The sequence below is a fragment of the Callorhinus ursinus genome, unplaced genomic scaffold (genome assembly GCF_003265705.2).
Source record: "Callorhinus ursinus isolate GAN/ISIS: 27379988/994484 unplaced genomic scaffold, GSC_fseal_2.0 scaffold12, whole genome shotgun sequence".
In the NCBI taxonomy this organism is placed as follows: Eukaryota; Metazoa; Chordata; class Mammalia; order Carnivora; family Otariidae; genus Callorhinus; species Callorhinus ursinus.
Genome location: NW_027397074.1, coordinates 79,276,231 through 79,294,525, shown reverse-complemented (window position 1 = coordinate 79,294,525; position 18,295 = coordinate 79,276,231). Strand labels below are relative to the sequence as shown.

Genomic DNA, 18,295 nt, shown 5'->3' with positions numbered 1-18,295 from the left:
GGTAAGTCCCCATAGCATTGGCTCTTCCTTGCTCTGCCTGTAAATTCTCTTTTCTCTTCTAACTGGTGAATTTCTTTTTCTTTTTGGATTACCTATATATTGTGTAGGAGGTGAGGAGTATTTCAAATTTAGAAAGAAAAATGGACTAAGACAAAGGTAATTATCTTCTTCCTGTTCTTCCTTTATAGCTTCATCCTAAATAATCAGAGATACATTTTACAACTTCCTCCTTCCTAGGACAAATATACGCTAGTGTATATAAACTTAAATAAGGACTTTACTGATTTAATTTTTCCTTTCTTTTTTTTTTTTATTTGTTTCTTTATTTGAGAGAGAGAGTGAACGCATGAGTTGGGGGAGGGAAAGAGAGAGAGAGGGAGAGATAGAGAATCCCAAGTAGACTCCCAACTGAATGGAGAGCCCCACCCAGGGGCTTGATCTCACGATCCTGAGATCATGACCTGAGCCAAAATCAAGAGTTGGATGCTAAACTGACTGAGCCACCCAGGAGCCCCTACTGATTTAATTTTTCTTAAATAACCTTATATACTATACAAATTATGTTCCCCTTGACAGTTTATCTTGATCATCCCTACAAAATAAATAAATAAATATACATATTTGGTTTTCTTTTAACTTTTTCATGCCTGTGAAATGAAGCACAATACACATAAATGAGATCAGATCATACATTCTAGGAATGTATTTTTTTTTCTTGGTGCTTTTGTAGTCATCAAAACTTTAACTATGATTGGGGGCACCTGGGTGGCTCAGTGGGTTAAGCATCTGACTTTTGATCCCAGTTCAGGTCTTGATCTCAGGGTTGTGAGTTCAAGGCCTGCATTGAACTCAACCAACATGGAGCCTACTTAAAAAAAAGCAAAAAACAAAAAACCTTTAGCTATGATTGATGGATGAAACTAACAAGCAATAAAAAACACCAATTCTTTTAATAAAAGAAAAGTTTAGGCGGAGCAAGATGGAGGAGGAGTGGGGGCCTGGATTTCATCTGGTCTCAGGAATTCAGCTGAATGGGGATCAAACCATTCTGAACACCTACGAACTCAACAGGAGAAGAAGAGAGTAGCAACAACTGAACAGAGAAGCGACCACTTACTGGAAGGTAGGACATGCAGAGAAGTGAATCCGAGGCGATAGTCGGGAGGTTAGACGGCGGGGGAGGGGGCCTCCGTCGGCCGCTTCTGGCAAGTGCTAGAGCCGCGGAGCACAAAATCGGAACTTTTAGAAGTCGGCTCTGCTGAGGGACGTCGCTCCAGTGGCTAAGCGGGGGGTGGAACCCTCGGGGTCACAGAAAGACCGGGGGTGCCTGAGTGTGGCAGAGCTCCCAGATATCGGAGCAGGGAAGCCGGCTGCAGAGACGGAGCTGAGGCGCGGGCTCTCAGCCCGGGGTGGCCATAAACTGTGATCCGCGGCCCAGTCGGGCCACTGCTCCTCCAGCAGGGACCCGACAAGCGGCAGACCCGGGGAGACTCCCCTTCCTCCCCCCGGGAGGAGCGGCACGGGAGCGCACCGCAGGGATCTGCTGGGTTTGGAGACTCCACACGGGGTCGGGTGCCAGACATAGAAACGCTCGGTCACAGGCCGGGTGAGCACGGAGTGCGGCCGGAGACCAGGGACACGGGAGTGAATGCTTTTCTCTGGGGGCGCACTGAGGAGTGGGGCCCCGAGTTCTCAGCTCCTCCGGGTGGAGATTGGGAGGCCGCCATTTTCACCCTGGTCCTCCAAAGCTGTACCGAGAGCTTGCAGGGAACAAAAGCTCCTGAGAGCAAACCTGAGGAGATTGCTTAGCCCGGACCGACAAGGGCGGGGCAATTCCGCCTCCGGCAAAGACATTTGGGAACCACGGCAACAGGCCCCTCCCCCAGAAGATCAGCACAGCCAGCAAGCCAAGACCAAGTTTACCGATCAAGGAGAACGGGAGAACTCCAGCGCTAGGGCAACACCGCACATAGAATACATGGCTTTTTACCATGATTCATTAGTTTTTCAAAGTTAATTTTTTTAACTGTTTTTATTTTGAATTTTTCTTTTTCCCTTTTTCAACCAACATCTTATCAATCCCTTTTTAAAAAAAAAATATTTTCATTTTTAGAGTCTTATTCTATCCCTTCATAGTAGTTACCCTTATTTTTGGCATATATATATAAGTTGTTCACTCTTTAAAATTTTGAGATACAGTTTCTTCTAACAGACCAAAATATACCCTAAATCTCTAGTGTATGGCTTTGTTCTAGTCTCCTGTCTGATCACATTCTCTCCCTTTTTTTAAAAAACCTTCTTTCTTTTTACAAACAACTTATCAATTCCTTTTATAAAATCTTTTATAATTTTCATCTTTATAGTCATCTTCCATCCCTCCATTGTATCAACCCTTATTTTGTACATATATAAGTCTTTCTTTCTTTAAATTTTAAGAGGCACTATCTTCTAACAGACCAAAATACACCCAAATCTACTGTGTGGCACTGAACTATGCACTAGCCTGATCATATTTGATCATATTCTGGTTTTTTTTTTGTTCTGTTTTTGTTTTTATCTTTATCTTTTTCTTTTTTTTTCTCTTTCTTTTTTCTTTCTTTCCCTTTATTTTCCTCTGGTTTCAGGTCTTTTCTGATTTGTTTACAGTATATTTTCTAGGGACATTGTTAACCTGTTAGCACTTTGTTCTCTCATTCATCTATTCTCCTCTGGACAAAATGACAAGACGAAAGAAATCACCTCAGCAAAACGAACAAGAGGTAGTACCGTCTGCCAGGAACCTACTCAATACGGATATTAGTACAATGTCGGCCCTAGAGTTCAGAACCATGATTTTAAAGATACTAGCTGGGCTTGAAAAAAGCATGGGAATTATTAGAAACACCCTTCCTGGAGAAATAAAAGAACTAAAATCTAACCAAATCGAAATCAAAAAGGCTATTGATGAGGTGCAATAAAAAATGGGGGCACTAACTGCTAGGATAAATGAGGCAAAAGAGAGAATCAGCGATATAGAAGACCAAATGATGGAAAATAAAGAAGCTGAGAAAAAGAAATAAACAACTACAGGATCACGAGGGCAATATTCGAGAGATAAGCGATACGATCAGATGAAACAACATTAGAATAATTGGGATCCCAGGGGAAGAAGAAAGAGAGAGAGGGGCAGAAAGTATATTGGAGCAAATTATAGCAGAGAACTTCCCTAATGTGGGGAAGGAAACAGGCATCAAAATCCAGGAGGCACAGAGAACCCCCCTCAAAATCATTAAAAATAGATTAACACCCCGACATCTAATAGTAAAACTCACAGGTCTCAGAGACAAAGAGAAGCAGCTCGGGACAAGAGGTCTGTAACCTACAATGGTAGAAACATTAGATTGGCAGCAGCCATATCCACAGAGACCTGGCAGGCCAGAAAGGACTGGGATGATATATTCAGAGCACTAAATGAGAAAAATATGCAGCCAAGAATATATCCAGCTAGGCTGTCATTGAAAATAGAAGGAGAGATAAAAAGCTTCCAGAACAAACAAAAACTAAAGGAATTTGCAAACACGAAACCAGCCCTCCAAGAAATATTGAAAGGGGTCCTCTAAGCAGAGAGAGTGCCTAAAAGCAGCATACCCAGAAAAGAAAACGGACAATATACAGTCACAGTCACCTTACAGGCAATGCAATGGCACTAAATTCATATCTTTCAATAGTTACCCTGAATGTAAATGGGCTCAATGCCCCAATCAAAAGACACAGGCTATCAGATTGGATTAAAAAACAAGACCCATTGATATGCTGTCTGCAAGAGACTCGTTTTAGACCCAAAGACACCCCCACATTGAAAGTGAAGGGGTGGAAAACCATTTACCATGCTCATGGACACCAAAAGAAAGCTGGGGTAGCAATCCTTATATCAACCAAATTAGATTTAAAACAAAGACTGTAGTAAGAGATGAGGAAGGACACTATATCCTCCTTAAAGGGTCTATCCAACAAGAAGATCTAATCGTAAATATCTATGCCCCTAACATGGGAGCAGCCACTTTTATAAGGCAATTAATAACAAAAGCAAAGAAACACATTGACAACAATACAATAATAGTGGGGGACTTTAACTCCCCCTCACTGAAATGGACAAATCATCTAAGCAAAAGATCAACAAGGAAATAAAGACTTTAAATGACACACTGGACCAAAAGGACTTCACAGACATATTCAGAACATTCCATCCCAAAGCAACGGAATACACATTCTTCTCTAGTGCCCATGGAACATTCTCCAGAATAGATCACATCCTAGGTCACAAATCAGGTCTCAACCGGTACCAAAAGATTGGGATGATTCCCTGCATATTTTCAGACCACAGTTTTGAAACTAGAACTCAATCACAAGAGGAAAGTCGGAAAGAACTCAAATACATGGAGGCTAAAGAGCATCCTACTAAAGAATGAATGGGTCAACCAGGAAATTAAAGAAGAATTAAAAAAATTCATGGAAACCAATGAAAATGAAAACACAACTGTTCAAAATCTTTGGGATAGAGCAAAGACAGTCCCGAGAGGAAAGTATATAGCAATACAAGCCTTTCTCAAGAAATAAGAAAGGTCTCAAATACACAACCTACCCTACACCTAAAGGAGCTAGAGAAAAAACAGCAAATAAAGCTTAAACCCAGCAGGAGAAGAGAAATAATAAAGATCAGAGCAGAAATCAATGAACTAGAAACCAAAAGAACAGTAGAACAGATCAACGAAACTAGGAGCTAGTTCTTTGAAAGAATTAACAAGATTGATAAACCCCTGGCCAGACTTATCCAAAAGAAAAGAGAAATGACCCAAATCAACAAAATCATGAATGAAAGAGGAGAGATCATAACCAACACCAAAGACATACAAACAATTATAAGAACATATTATGAGCAACTCTATGCCAGCAAATTAGATAACGTGGAAGAAATGGGTGCATTCCTAGAGATGTATCAACTACCAAAATTGAACCAGGAAGAAAGAGAAAACCTGAACAGACCTATAACCACGAAGGAAATTGAAGCAGTCATCAAAAATCTCCCAACAAAGCCAAGGCCAGATGGCTTCCCAAGGGAATTCTACGAAACATTTAAAGAAGAATTAATACCTATTCTCCTGAAACTGTTCCAAAAAATAGAATGGAAGGAAAATTTCCAAACTCATTTTATGATGCCACCATTACCTTGATCCCAAAACCAGACAAAGACCCCATAAAAAAGGAGAATTACAGACCCATATCCTTGATGAACATGGATGCAAAAATTCTCACCAAAATACTAGCCAATAGGATCCAACAGTACATTAAATGGATTATTCACCATGACCAAGTGGGATTTTTCCCTGGGCTGCAAGGTTGGTTCAACATCCGCAAATCAATCAATGTGATACAATACATTAACAAAAGAAAGAACAAGAACCATATGATCCTGTCAATAGATGCAGAAAAAGCATTTGACAAAGTACAGCATCCTTTCTTGATCAAAACTCTTCAGAGTATACGGATAGAGGGTACATACCTCAATATCATAAAAGCCATCTAGAAAAACCTACAGCAAATATCATTCTCAATGGTGAAAAGCTGAGAGCTTTCCCTCTAAGGTCAGGAACATGGCAGGGATGTCCAGTATCACCACTGCTATTCAACATAGTATTAGAAGTCCTACCCACAGCAATCAGACAACAAAAAGAAATCAAAGGCATCCAAATCGGCAAAGAGGAAGTCAAACTCTCACTCTTTGCAGATGATATGATACTGTATGTGGAAAACCCAAAAGACTCCACCCCAAAATTGCTAGAACTCCTACAGGAATTCAGTAAAGTGGCAGGAAATGAAATCAATGCATGGAAATCAGTGGCATTCCTATAGACCAACAACAAGACAGAAGAGAGACAAATTAAGGAGTCGATCCCATTTACAATTGCACCCAAAACCATAAGATACCTAGGAATAAATTTAACTAAAGAGGCAAAGGATCTGTACTCAGAAAACTATAAAATACTCATGAAAGAAATTGGGGAAGACACAAAGAAATGGAAAAACGTTCCATGCTCGTGGATTGGAAGAACAAACATTGTGAACATGTCAATGCTACCTAGAGCAATCTACACATTCAAAGCAATCCCCATCAAAATACCAACCACTTTTTTCATAGAAATGGAACAAATAATCCTAAAATTTGTATGGAACCAGAAGAGACCCCGAATAGTCAGAGGAATGTTGAAAAAGAAAAGCAAAGCTGGCGGCATCACAATTCTGGACTTCCAGATCCATTACAAAGCTGTCATCATCAAGACAATATGGTACTGGCACAAAAACAAACACATAGATCAATGGAACAGAATCGAGAGCCCAGAAATGGACCTTTAACTCTATGGTCAACTCATCTTTGACAAAGCAGGAAAGAATGTCCAATGGCAAAAAGACAGTCTCTTCAATAAAGGGTGTTGGGAAAATTGGACAGCCACATGCAGAAGAATGAAACGGGACCATTTCCTTACACCACACACAAAAATAGACTCCAAATTGCTGAAAGACCTAAACGTGAGACAGGAGTCCATCAAAATCCTAAAGGAGAACACAGGTAGCAACCTCTTCGACCTCAGCCTCAGCAACTTCTTCCCAGAAACGTCGCCAAAGGCAAGGGAAGCCAGGGCAAACATAAACTCTTGGGAGTTCATCAAGATAAAAAGCTTTTGCATAGCAAAAGAAACAGTCCACAAAACCAAAAGACAACCGACAGAATGGGAGAAAATATTTGCAAATGACGTATCAAATAAAAGGCCAGTATCCAAAATCTATAAAGATCTTATCAAACTCAACACCCAAAGAACAAGTAATCCAATCAAGAAATGGGCAGAAGACATGAACAGACATTTTTCCAAAGAAGACATCCAAATGGCCAACAGATACATGATAAAGTGCTCAACATCGCTTGGCATCAGGGAAATCCAAATCAAAACCTCAATGAGATACCACCTCACACCCGTCAGAATGGCTAAAATTAACAAGTCAGGAAATGACAGATGTTTGCGGGGATGTGGAGAAAGGGGAACCCTCCTACATTGTTGGTGGGAATGCAAGCTGGTGCAGCCACTCTGGAAAACAGTATGGAGGTTCCTCAAACAGTTGAAAATAGAGCTACCATCCGATCCAGCAATTGCACTACTGGGTGTTTACCCCAAAGATACAAATGTAGGGATCTGAAGGGGTACCTGCACCCCGATGTTTATAGCAGCAATGTCCACAATAGCCAAACTGTGGAAAGAGCCAAGATGTCCATCGACAGATGAATGGATAAAGAAGAGGTGGTATATATACACAATGGAATATTATGCAGCCATCAAAAGGAATGAGATCTTGCCATTTGCAACGACGTGGATGGAACTGGATGTTGTTATGCTGAATGAAATAAGTCAATCAGTGGAAGACATGTATCATATGACCTCACTGATATGAGGAATTTTTAATCTCAGGAAACAAACTGAGGGTTGCTGGAGTGGTGGGGTTTTGGGAGGGACGGGGTGGCTGGGTGATAGACATTGGGGAGGGTATGTGCTATGGTGAGCACTGTGAATTGTGCAAGACTGTTGAATCATAGATCTGTACCTCTGAAACAAATAATGCAATATATGTTAAAAAAAAAAAGAAGAAGAAGAAGATAGCAGGAGGGGAAGAATGAAGGGGCGTAAATCGGAGGGGGAGACGAACCATGAGAGACAATAGACTCTGAAAAACAAACTGAGGGTTCTAGAAAGGAGGGGAGTGGGGAGATGGGTTAGCCTGGTGATGGGTATTAAAGAGGGCACATTCTGTGTGCAGCACTGGGTGTTATGCACAAACAATGAATCATGAAACACTACATCAAAAAGTAATGATGTAATGTATGGTGATTAACATAACAATAAAAAATTAAAAAAAAGAGAAAAGTTTACAGGCCTCCTTAAGACACAGTCTATGATTGTAAGGCTGCTTGGTCAGAGTCAGGAATTTTTTAGATTCTTTGTGCCACTCAAAGAGGCCGAGAGAGGACATCACCCCCCACCCCAGGTATGAAGAGTATTAATACAGTAGAAGGAGAAGAAGAAAAGTAAAGTGTAAAATATTACAGTTCCTAATGGGGTTGAAGAGTTGCTGCAAGGCAGTACCAGGGATGGAAGGAGAGGAGGTAATGGGAGAGAAACGGATGCTTGAGAGAGCGATTTTGGAGATGATTCAAATTATTTGTGATTACAGGTCTAGAATATAAAAAGTAGATGTGAGTATCTGAGATACACTGGAGGAAATGATCACTGAAGTGAGCAAATGAAAAAACTGAGAAGCCCAGTATCATCTAGGTGTTGCAAGCCATCTAAGATGTTGGGGGTTTTAAGGTAGGAGAGATGAGAAATGCTTGAGGATCAATAACGAAAAGCAAATGGGATGCCAGTGCTCATGAGGGTCACTCACAGAAACCAAAGATACCACCACTTAATGCCAGTAAGAGGAACTAAATTCCCTACCACTCCATTTCTACTGGGAAGTCAGGATCTGGGAACTGCAAATCTAGGATTATGATAGTGGATGTGGGTTCATAGGACAGTATTCACAAGATCTTGAATTTCCAGTGAAACTTAAAACACAGACCTCTTAGAGCCAAATACCACCAAAGCATTGCTGACTATATTACAATCTTATGTGTATGTGGGCTGCCGTTGGAATACCTGTGAAAAATAAGACTGTGGAATTTGAGAATTACCACAACCAGGATGAAATGCAAGGTGATGACTATGAATTTCAGGCAAAATCCAGAGAAGAGTTTGTGGTCCTGGATCCGACAAGGACATGCCCAGAGAAGTCAGGGTGTGCATTCAGAACTGGTCGAACGAAGTACGACCAGTTTGGGATCATCATTTGGGAACTCTGTGTTTTTATAAATCAGGCACCTGGCCGTGGATTCATAGCTTTCTGAACAGCTGAAACAGCATTAGACAGCAGCAACCAATGAGGAGTAGATGGAAGGGACAGACCCCCAGGTGGGTAAGGATAGAAAGAATTCAAATATTTCTCAAGAGAAGAGTACAGAAACATCCAAAGAAAAGAGTATCTGGGTCTACCATGTTCGCTTTCTATTCCTTTAGTTCTTTGCATGTGTGTTGTGGAAATAATAAAGTGGAATGTTACATGTAAATCGAATTTACATTAAAAAATGAATTCGGGGCATCTGCCTTAAGCTCTGGTCATGATCTCAAGGTCCTGGGATCAAGCACCATGTTGGGCTCCCTGCTCAGCCGGAAATCTGTTTCTCCTTCTCCCTCTGCCCCTCCCCAACTCATGCACATGCACGCGTGATCTCTCTCATAAACAAACAAACAAAATCTCTAGGAGCATCAAATGATACAGCAGCTCTGGAAAATAATATGGTTCTGTATTTCAAAGGTAAGAACACACTCACCAGGTGACCCAGCAATCTCACTCCTGCGCATAAATGTATCCCAGAGAAATGAGGACTTATGTTCACCCAGAACCCTGAGCATAAATGTTTAGATATAGAAGCTTTATTTGTCATAGTCAAAAACTAGAAACAACCAAAATGTCCCGCCGGAGATGAATGGCTAAACGAACTCTGGTACATCCATGCCGTGGAACACAACTCAGTGATAAAAGAAACGAACTATGGATAAATGCAGCAACTTGGCTGAATCTCAAGGGCAATATGCCGAGGAGAACAAGCCCATTTCAAGAGGTCACCTATTATATGATTCCATTCATAAAACAGTCTCAAAATGACAACATTATAGATATAGAGAATAAATCAGTGGTTCCCAGGGGTTGGGGGTGGTGTGTGTGTGTGTGTGTGTGTGTGTGTGTGTGTGTGTGTGTGTGTGACATTATAAAGGAAGATTTTGGGTGTTGCAACAGCTCTGCATCTTGACTGTGGTGGCAGCTGTGTGAACCTATACGTGTGACAGAAATAACGTAGAACTGCTTCCACACTCGGGGCCAATGTCAATTTCATGGTCTTGATAACTTGAGTATGATTATGTAAGATATGGTCATGGGTGGAAACCAGATGATGGGTGACTAGACCCCTTTGTTCTACTGGACAGCTTCCTGTGAATATATAGTGATTTTTAAATGAAAAGTTAAAAAAATGTGAGGGTGGAAAATAATTCTGCTACAATTAAGGAAGACTGTTCGGAAAACAGAACGAGAAGGGTTGGAAGAAATGGGAAGGGCTGGGTGGGTCTGTGGAGACAACCACCCCTGCTTAACCATTCTGATGAAGGTGAAGGCACAAGGGAGCAAAGATCACTAACTTAAGAAAACCCAGGCTATGTGAGGCATAGTTTTGAGTTTACTTAATCACTTGAAAGCCCAGTGGGTGACATTCACCCTCAGTCTTGGACTCAGTCACCCTCTGTGAGAATTTGTGAGGAATGCCAGAAACCCACCCCCTATTGTCTTCCTACCAAAAGTTTTCTACTGTGATACTGAGAAGTATCTGTTCTTGCCTTCCCCAGAGACATGAAGAACACCAGACCCACATCCCTGTGCTGACAGGGGAGAAGCTTCGAAAGACTGCAGAGGACAGCTGGGGGCTGGAGGCAGAAGGGGAAGCTTGAGGGTTTCTGCATCGGGAGGGGGTGACTCGGCAGCACTGTGTCTACACTGCTGGCACACAGGTACGTGGCTGAGTCCTTGGATTCTGTGGGCTTGATCTTCAGGGTGGGGGATGATTTGTCAGGCATCTCTGCTGAGAACCGTTTCTTGGGCATCCCTGAGTCATCTACAGGAGCTTTATTGTTGAAAGAGATCAGCAGCTCTAGTCCCTGCCCCGAGGTCCATCTATACCAGTAAAGGCCTGCGTGACCAGAAATAGGCTTGCATCTCAGGGTTACTTCTTGTCCCACCTTTGTCACCTTGTGCCTGGGTGTCTGGATGACTCCAGCATCTGTAAACTCCGTGGAAGGGGACAGAATCTGGGGACAGAATCAGAAAAATATTGGAGTCACACAGGGAAACCTAGAATGAGAATGTTACATTTTCTGGGGACTCCCTTACCCCTAGGAGACAAAGGACCCCTAAGAGACAGAGGGCCGGGGTGCCCATTGCAGGGTGAAGGCAGATGTGGAACAGCCCAGACCAGGGCCCTTGTGAGCATGAGCAGAGTTGCGAGTTTGGGGAGAATCTATCTCCACGAGATGTGTCTGTCAGTGACATCACTAAATAAACCGCCACCCGCAACTCAGGAGCTCCCTGCAGAGGAGGCTACGTCTCTGAGAGATGAATCAAGCACAACTGAACCCAATTACAGCTACCCTGAGATACAGATTTATGCAACCAGAGCCTACCAGCTATCCCATATGAACCTAAACTCCAAGTATTTGCAGATAACTTCATTGTCTCCCTGCAAGCCAGCTTCTCTGCAAGCTCTCATACTCCCCTCACCTGTGGTTAAAGGCTCCTGGTCATATACACATGCTCAAAACCATCCATCAGTTAGTTAGGAGTTAGGCTCTGAGCACTCCAGAGAAAACAATACCAACTGCATTGTTAGGGCTCCAGGGGCTGAATTGACGAGGACTGATTCAATCTGAAAGCTCTTACTTGCAGTGAAAAACCTTTCTGAGTTTATTTATCCTTGAGCTCTGTTAAATTCCCAAAGCCCATGGGATAGAATCTTCCACACTTCTCTATCCCCACCATGAAATAAGTGGAGGATTTTCTCATTCTTGAAGACGTGCAAATAAAATTCTCTAGAGTTGATTTAAATATATTCTTACTCCTAGAAAAGCTCATTGTTTTTAAATCAATAACACTGAACCTTTCCCTCTAAAAGGGGTCTGATGCCACAAACCCACTTCTGCTCATGGTAAAGGTTATGGAGAGCAGAGAGAAGCGTTTTTTGGGTTGGTCAGTTAAGTTGTTAATCAAGAAGAAGGACCAGTTCAAGTCTGTATTTTGTGGTTAGCATAGAGATGTACTGTTGAGTCCCCTGAATCTAAGGACCACATGCTAATTTTATTATTATTTTTTAAAGATTTTATTTATTTGAGAGAGAGAGAGAGAGAGAGCACGTGAGAGAGAGAGAGAGCACGTGAGAGAGAGAGAAAGCATGAGCAGGGAGGGGCAGAGGGAGAGGGAGAAGCAGACTCCCTGCTGAGCAGGGAGCCAGACACGGGGCTCGATCCCAGGACCCTAGGATCATGACCTGAGCTGAAGGCAGACGCTTAACCCACTGAGCCACCCAGGCGCCCCGACACATGCTAATTTCAAAAAGCAGATATTTTTCAGACTGGATTATGTTACTTGAGGTACCTGTTTGTCTATTGGTTTCTATTGGATCCAGAATGTAAATCTCTGGCCATTATTCTGTTTCCAAAAAGATCATTGTTTGCTCTTTCCTTGTTACCGTGTACCTAGGTGTGGTAGACAGAATGATGGCTCCCCACAGATGTCCATGTCCCATCCCCAGAATTGTGGGTGTGTTATATTACATAACAAGGGGGAATGAAGGTTCCAAATGGAATTAAGGCTGCTGATCAGCGGACCTCAATACAGGGAGTGTATACTGAAATTTAAAGGTGGGCCCAATATAATCCCAAGGGTCCTAACATGTGGAAGAAGGAGGAAGAGTCAGAGTCAGAGTCAGAGTGATAATAGCACGAGAACAGCCTCGACCGGCCATTGCCGGCTTGGAAGATGGAAGGGCTCTATGAGCCAAGGAAGGGTGGTGGCCTAGAGGTTGAAAAAGGCAAGAAAACAGTGTCCTTAGAGCCCCTATGACCCTGCTGACACCTTAATTTTAACCCCAGTTAGATCCATTTTGGACTCCCGACTTGCAAAACTGTGAGATAACAAATCCGTATTCTTTTGGGCCATAAAACATGTGGTAATTTGTTAGAGCAGCAATAGGAATTGAATAAATTACAGTATCCATGGGACTGGGGCAGAAGAGGCAGTACAGGATACAAGATAAGGTTAGGGGGAGAGACTGATACACAATCACATAGAAAGAACCTGAAATCAGGCCAAGGAAGGTCCAGGCAAAACCTTCTTATCTCTTATCCCCAGACATCATCTGCTTCCAAGGGGCACATGGGAATCTGGAGCAAATGGTAAAGTCAAAAGTACATTGTGGCATCTTCCTGGTGAGAACAGAAGACCTTGGGGAGAAATTCTGTTGTTCTGGCCCACCCCAGTCCCTGCTTGGAAAGTGCATTTGCGGGTGGTGTCCCCGCGACTGCCAGCTCCCTGGGGCCAGGGTCCCTCTGATGTGGTCCAAGGTAGCATCTGCAGGTCTCCCTGCTTTACCAGCTGCAGAACCACAGAGCAGATGGGCTGGCCGGGGTTGGTTTGGGTCAGGCTCGCTAAAGTTTCTCTGACACTCAGCTTTTCCCAGCCCAGAACATGCAAACCTCACCAGCCCCAGCTCCGTGAGCTCCCGCACCTTCAGCAAACCACAACAAGCATACCTGCCATTCAGAGTCCAGTTCAGAACAAAAGTGTCTCCATAAAATAGAGGAAGGAGCCTTGGTCTTTAATTCCTTCATTCTCAGCCAGCATTCAAGGTATCTGCAATTCCCTGAATCTAAACCCAGCCCCATGGTTTAACCCTTAAACCCTCTCCTTCCAGGGGGCTTGTTCAGCCCTTCTGGACTCTAGATGACAGTGAAGCCACAGTGCCTCCTAGTGGCCAATGGGAAGAAACAGCACAGATGTGTTCTCTTGTCAGGACGGAAGTGGAGTTGTGCCTTGTTTCATTGAGTACAAGGGGTATGGGTGTATGATTTGTTAGTATTAGAGGGTCAACAGCTAATATTGTCTTATTGTGGCCTAAGATGGAACCGATAGTCAGACATTGGAGCCATACAGGTGGACATGATAATGTCCTTTTTGATGATATTGGTAAATACCAAAATAATGGTAAATAATGGGGCTCAGATGTGAAACCCAATGGTCTGGCTAACACTATACTGAGTCGGAATTTAACTCATTTTCTCTCTCCTCCAAACTGCAGTCTACCTAGTATGAAAAATAAAGTTCTCCACTAATCTTAGTTCATGTTGAGAAAACACCAAGGAATCGATCTCTTGTCTAGGTACCAGGAGGAAAGCACAAAGATGAGGAGAGACTAAAGAAAGATGAAGAAATTAAATGAGATCACTTATTTCCCTTCCCATATAGAAAAGTCGATAAGGAATGGGAAGATTAGAACAGAAGTATTAGTAGGCCCACCCGCGTAGCTCAGTTTGTTAATTAAGCGTCTGCCTTCAGCTCAGGTCCTGATCCCTGGGTCCTGGGATCGAGTTCCGCGTCTCCCTCTCCCTCTGCCCGTCCCCTCTGCTTGTTCTCTCTCTCTCAAATAAGTAAATAAAATCTTAAAAAAAAGAACAGGAGTATTACTTTAGGGAAATCTCCCAAAATGGGGAATGTGGAATAAAGTGATGTCTCAGGAGACTGGGTTTAAGTGGGGAAGATGGAGCCACTTGTTAGTTATTTTCCCAATTCCAGCCACTGCTCCTTGGGTGTACTCATGAAAAACCGGCTCAAACGCATCACGACAGTGCAGCAATTAAATGAGTTCCAAGTCCATTCTGTGTTCTCTGCTCAAGTCTAAATATCCACTCCTTTTTCTATTTCCTGTCCTGCCACATGGTCCAATGACATGCCAGAGGTTATGGATAAAAGTAAAAAAGAACATAAAAGTACTCCAATAATACTCCAATGACAAATACTCCAATAATAAAATGACAAAAAACAAATGTCTCAATTTGATTATAAATACCCTTTACATTTTAAAAAAATTTCTAGTTGAAATTAAAGTTTAACATCTCTATGCCATTTAAGTTAAATACAAAGAAATTATAGACTAAGAATCTACTATTAATGCATTTTGATTTAAAATTCTAAATAAGGGGCACCTGGGTGGCTCAGTCATTAAGTGTCTGCCTTCGGCTCAGGTCACGATCCCAGGGTCCTGGGATCGAGCCCAGCATTGGGCTCCCTGCTCTGCGGGAAGCCTGCTTCTCCCTCTCCCACTCCCCCTGCTTGTGTTCCCTCTCTCGCTATGTGTCTGTCTGTCAAATAAATAAATAAAATCTTTAAAAAAATAAAATAAAATTCTAAATAAAATTCCTTGACCTCAGTCCCTAGAATTACAAATAAGAGCTCTCAAATCAATCCTTCTGTTGTTCCCCAAATAGTTGGGTGAAATGACAACATCAAAAACCTCAGTTAATTAATGTCTCAAAAATATAGTGGGAGACACAAGGCTGGAATCTTGGAGAAGGTGAGTGGCTGGAGAGGACAGCATAACAGTCTCTTTTTGCCTTTGGGGGCATTTGCCTACCCCGACTCAGTGCTCACGAGACTGACTCACTGGCCAGAGGGACAAAAATCAAAGTCCAGAATGTACCAAATGTACATGAATTAACAGATTCAAAGTAAAGATGAGATAGAGATAAATCTGTTCTCTAGGTGACCCAGGCCACCTCAAGCCTTGAATTCTGATTCAGGTGGCCCCAGGTTGTTTATACCCCCATGCACTTGGCAGAAGCAAAATGAAATTCTCTCTGGAGGAAGATCTGTCCAACCCAGCAAAAATTTATTTCTACAAATCTAGTGTCTGGCACAAAGCCAAAGATAATTGGATTCATAAGGAAAAATACAAACACCATGAAAATACAAACATCATGACTGAGAAGGAGCAGAAAAAGAAAATCGACAAAAATAGCCCCACAAAGATGTCAGATGTGAAAATATTCAGACAGACTCTGAAACAACTATGTTTCCTATCTATGAAGAGATAAAGGACAATCTCAGAAAATGTTATTAGGCTGAGTAACTATAAAATATAGCAAATAAACAAAGAAAAAAGGAGACAAACAAAAAAACAGAGTCTCAAATGTAGAGAACAAACTGATGGTCACCAGGAGGCAGGTGGGTGGGGCGATGGGGGAAACAGGTGATGGGGATGAAGAGCGCACTTCTCGCGATGAGCACTGAGTAATGTGTAGAAGTGTTGAATCACTGTATTGTACACCTGACACTAATATAGCGTGGTATGTTAATTTACTGGAGATATATATCTCAGCAGACTGGAAAAATGACCAAATAAAAATTCTGGCACAGAGATGGTGGATAGTTGTATTCATCAATGACTGAAGTTGTCCGACGAGTAAACTGGATGAAGATACGGGCAGAGCTGTGCACCGGATAAATGGACGTAAATTACGACTCACCTCTTGGTTGGATAAGGAAGGAAGTAAAACCACAGGGGCTGAGGGGCAGTAACTAACAGTGTTTTGAGGGAAATCTCAGGAAGCTGCTTACTAAAGAGTTCTAACCAATGGTTCAGAACGATGGCCACTACTCTCTTAGGGAATCTGACAGAAGTTATAGTGGAGGATATGGATCTCAACACAAAGGTTGTTAATTGAGGAGTTAATCTGAGGGCATAAGTGGATCGGGGGCAACTGGTTGTTTCAGAAGTTCTTACTAAGGAATATTTAATGCGCGAGGGAGCTATTTTGATGCGCTAAGGCAGCCAGCTGGAGATGCCCTCAAAGTCTCTGAACTAGCTGGCTCAAGCCCGGGGCACAGTGCTGAACTGTGTTGGTTACTTTGAAGAGTTAGATCACTCTGGAGAAAGAATTCATTTTGAGCCAAGATTTGGGACTCGATGCCAGGATATCCATTGGTGTGTATTCCTTTGAAGTCGGAGAAGGGCTGAATAATACAGCTGAAATTATCAACACCATCATCATTAACAACACCAGGAGAACAGGAAAAAAATGTTCTCCAAGCACATACTGTGTTGAGACTTTGCTGCAGAAAACTTCCCACAGCAAGCTGGAGAGCAATTCGAATAATTTAGACAGTGGTAAGAACCACAGAGGGAGAGCCTGCTGTTAGCTACTCTCGAAGATTTGCCATCTGTATTATTAGAGTTTATTGCATATGTTTTGTGATTGCATATTTTCATAGGGGAACAGCCATCACTGGCCCTTGGGGCCTGAGTGTATGACCAGTCATGTCCAGTTTGGGATCCTTGCGTTATCCCCAAGAAGTGCTTCTAAACCTGAGTCGTAATTATTTTCAAACAACATTTTCAGTCCTCCTGTCTTCCCTTTATAGGAATCATAGCTTATCTCTGCAAGCCCACTTCTATCCCTCGCATAATGAAGGATAAGGTAAGGCCTCCGTCTAGAGCTTCTGTGAGCTGACTAGAAAGGGGAATCATAATGTTTTGTGTGCAGAAAGGAAGTGCTTCTGGGATGCTGTGGCTAAGTTAGCTGCTGGCACAGAAATACAAAATCGAGTCCCCACCTCAGCAGGCTAGATCTTGAGGGTAGAGTATACTCCTTTGGGCTTCTCTGCAGAAAATCAATTCTGAGGCAGCTGTGAATCATCTAATATGGCCTCATCCTCAAATGCAATCAGAAGCCCCAGGCCCTGTCCCAGGTCTGTCGATACCGGTAAAGGATTCTGTGGCCAGAACTAAGATCACACCACAAAAAGCCATGGCCTGTTTTTTTCTGTGATCTTATGTCTGGGAGCCTGGGCGGCTCCACCTTCTACAAGTTCTGTGGGGAGAAAAGAATTTGAAAATGGAAAAAAAAAAAAAAAAGAAAGAGTGGAGTAATCACTGGAAAGATAACATGCAGAGAGATCTTAGTGTTCTAAGGACTCACCCACCCTCCAGAAGACAGAAGGCAACTCAGTGGAGGAGCCTGGTGCCCCGGGCAGGGTCAGGACGGGAACGGGAGGTTCACCAGGTCAGCGTCCTTGTGAACATGAGCAGAGGAGGATGGGCATCCCTGTTGTCCCCAGGAAGCAGTTCCTGTCGTGACATGAGTGTCTCTGCAAATGGCCACAGACTTAGAAACCGAGTGTTACAAACTAAACCAAATCTAGGAGGTTATTGAACGTATCTGTAGACTGTGTGTACGTTTATCCAAGTGTCTTCACGCATTGTTCCATTGTTCCAGGGTGTGAGTGATGGGGTTGACCACCACGCCTCTACATTTCCCACCACCTTCTCATTCTGCTGGATGTTTCCACTTCGATGTATCAAAGACAACTCACCGTGAACTATAATGTCATAACCTCTTTGTATTTTCTGGAATCATCCTTCCCTCTGGACATTTTTCTTTCACCACGCTCTCCATTCTCCCAGTCACACGAGCTTAGACAGGATGGAGGCTGGGGAAATTGCTACAGCATTATCCTAGAAGCACATGGAACTAAGTGACACACTCAAAGGTAACGGAATAAAATGATCCCTGAG

At 42.7% G+C, this 18,295-nt stretch overlaps 1 long non-coding RNA gene across 1 annotated transcript; it reads right to left on the bottom strand.

The window, feature by feature from the left end:
* Positions 1-9,541: 9,541 nt before the first annotated feature.
* LOC141373920 (uncharacterized) lies at positions 9,542-11,191 on the bottom strand. Its single transcript, XR_012380379.1, has 2 exons — positions 11,065-11,191; positions 9,542-10,982 (listed from the first exon to the last, which is right to left on the bottom strand). It is a non-coding gene; the product is annotated as an uncharacterized lncRNA (long non-coding RNA).
* Positions 11,192-18,295: the final 7,104 nt, after the last annotated feature.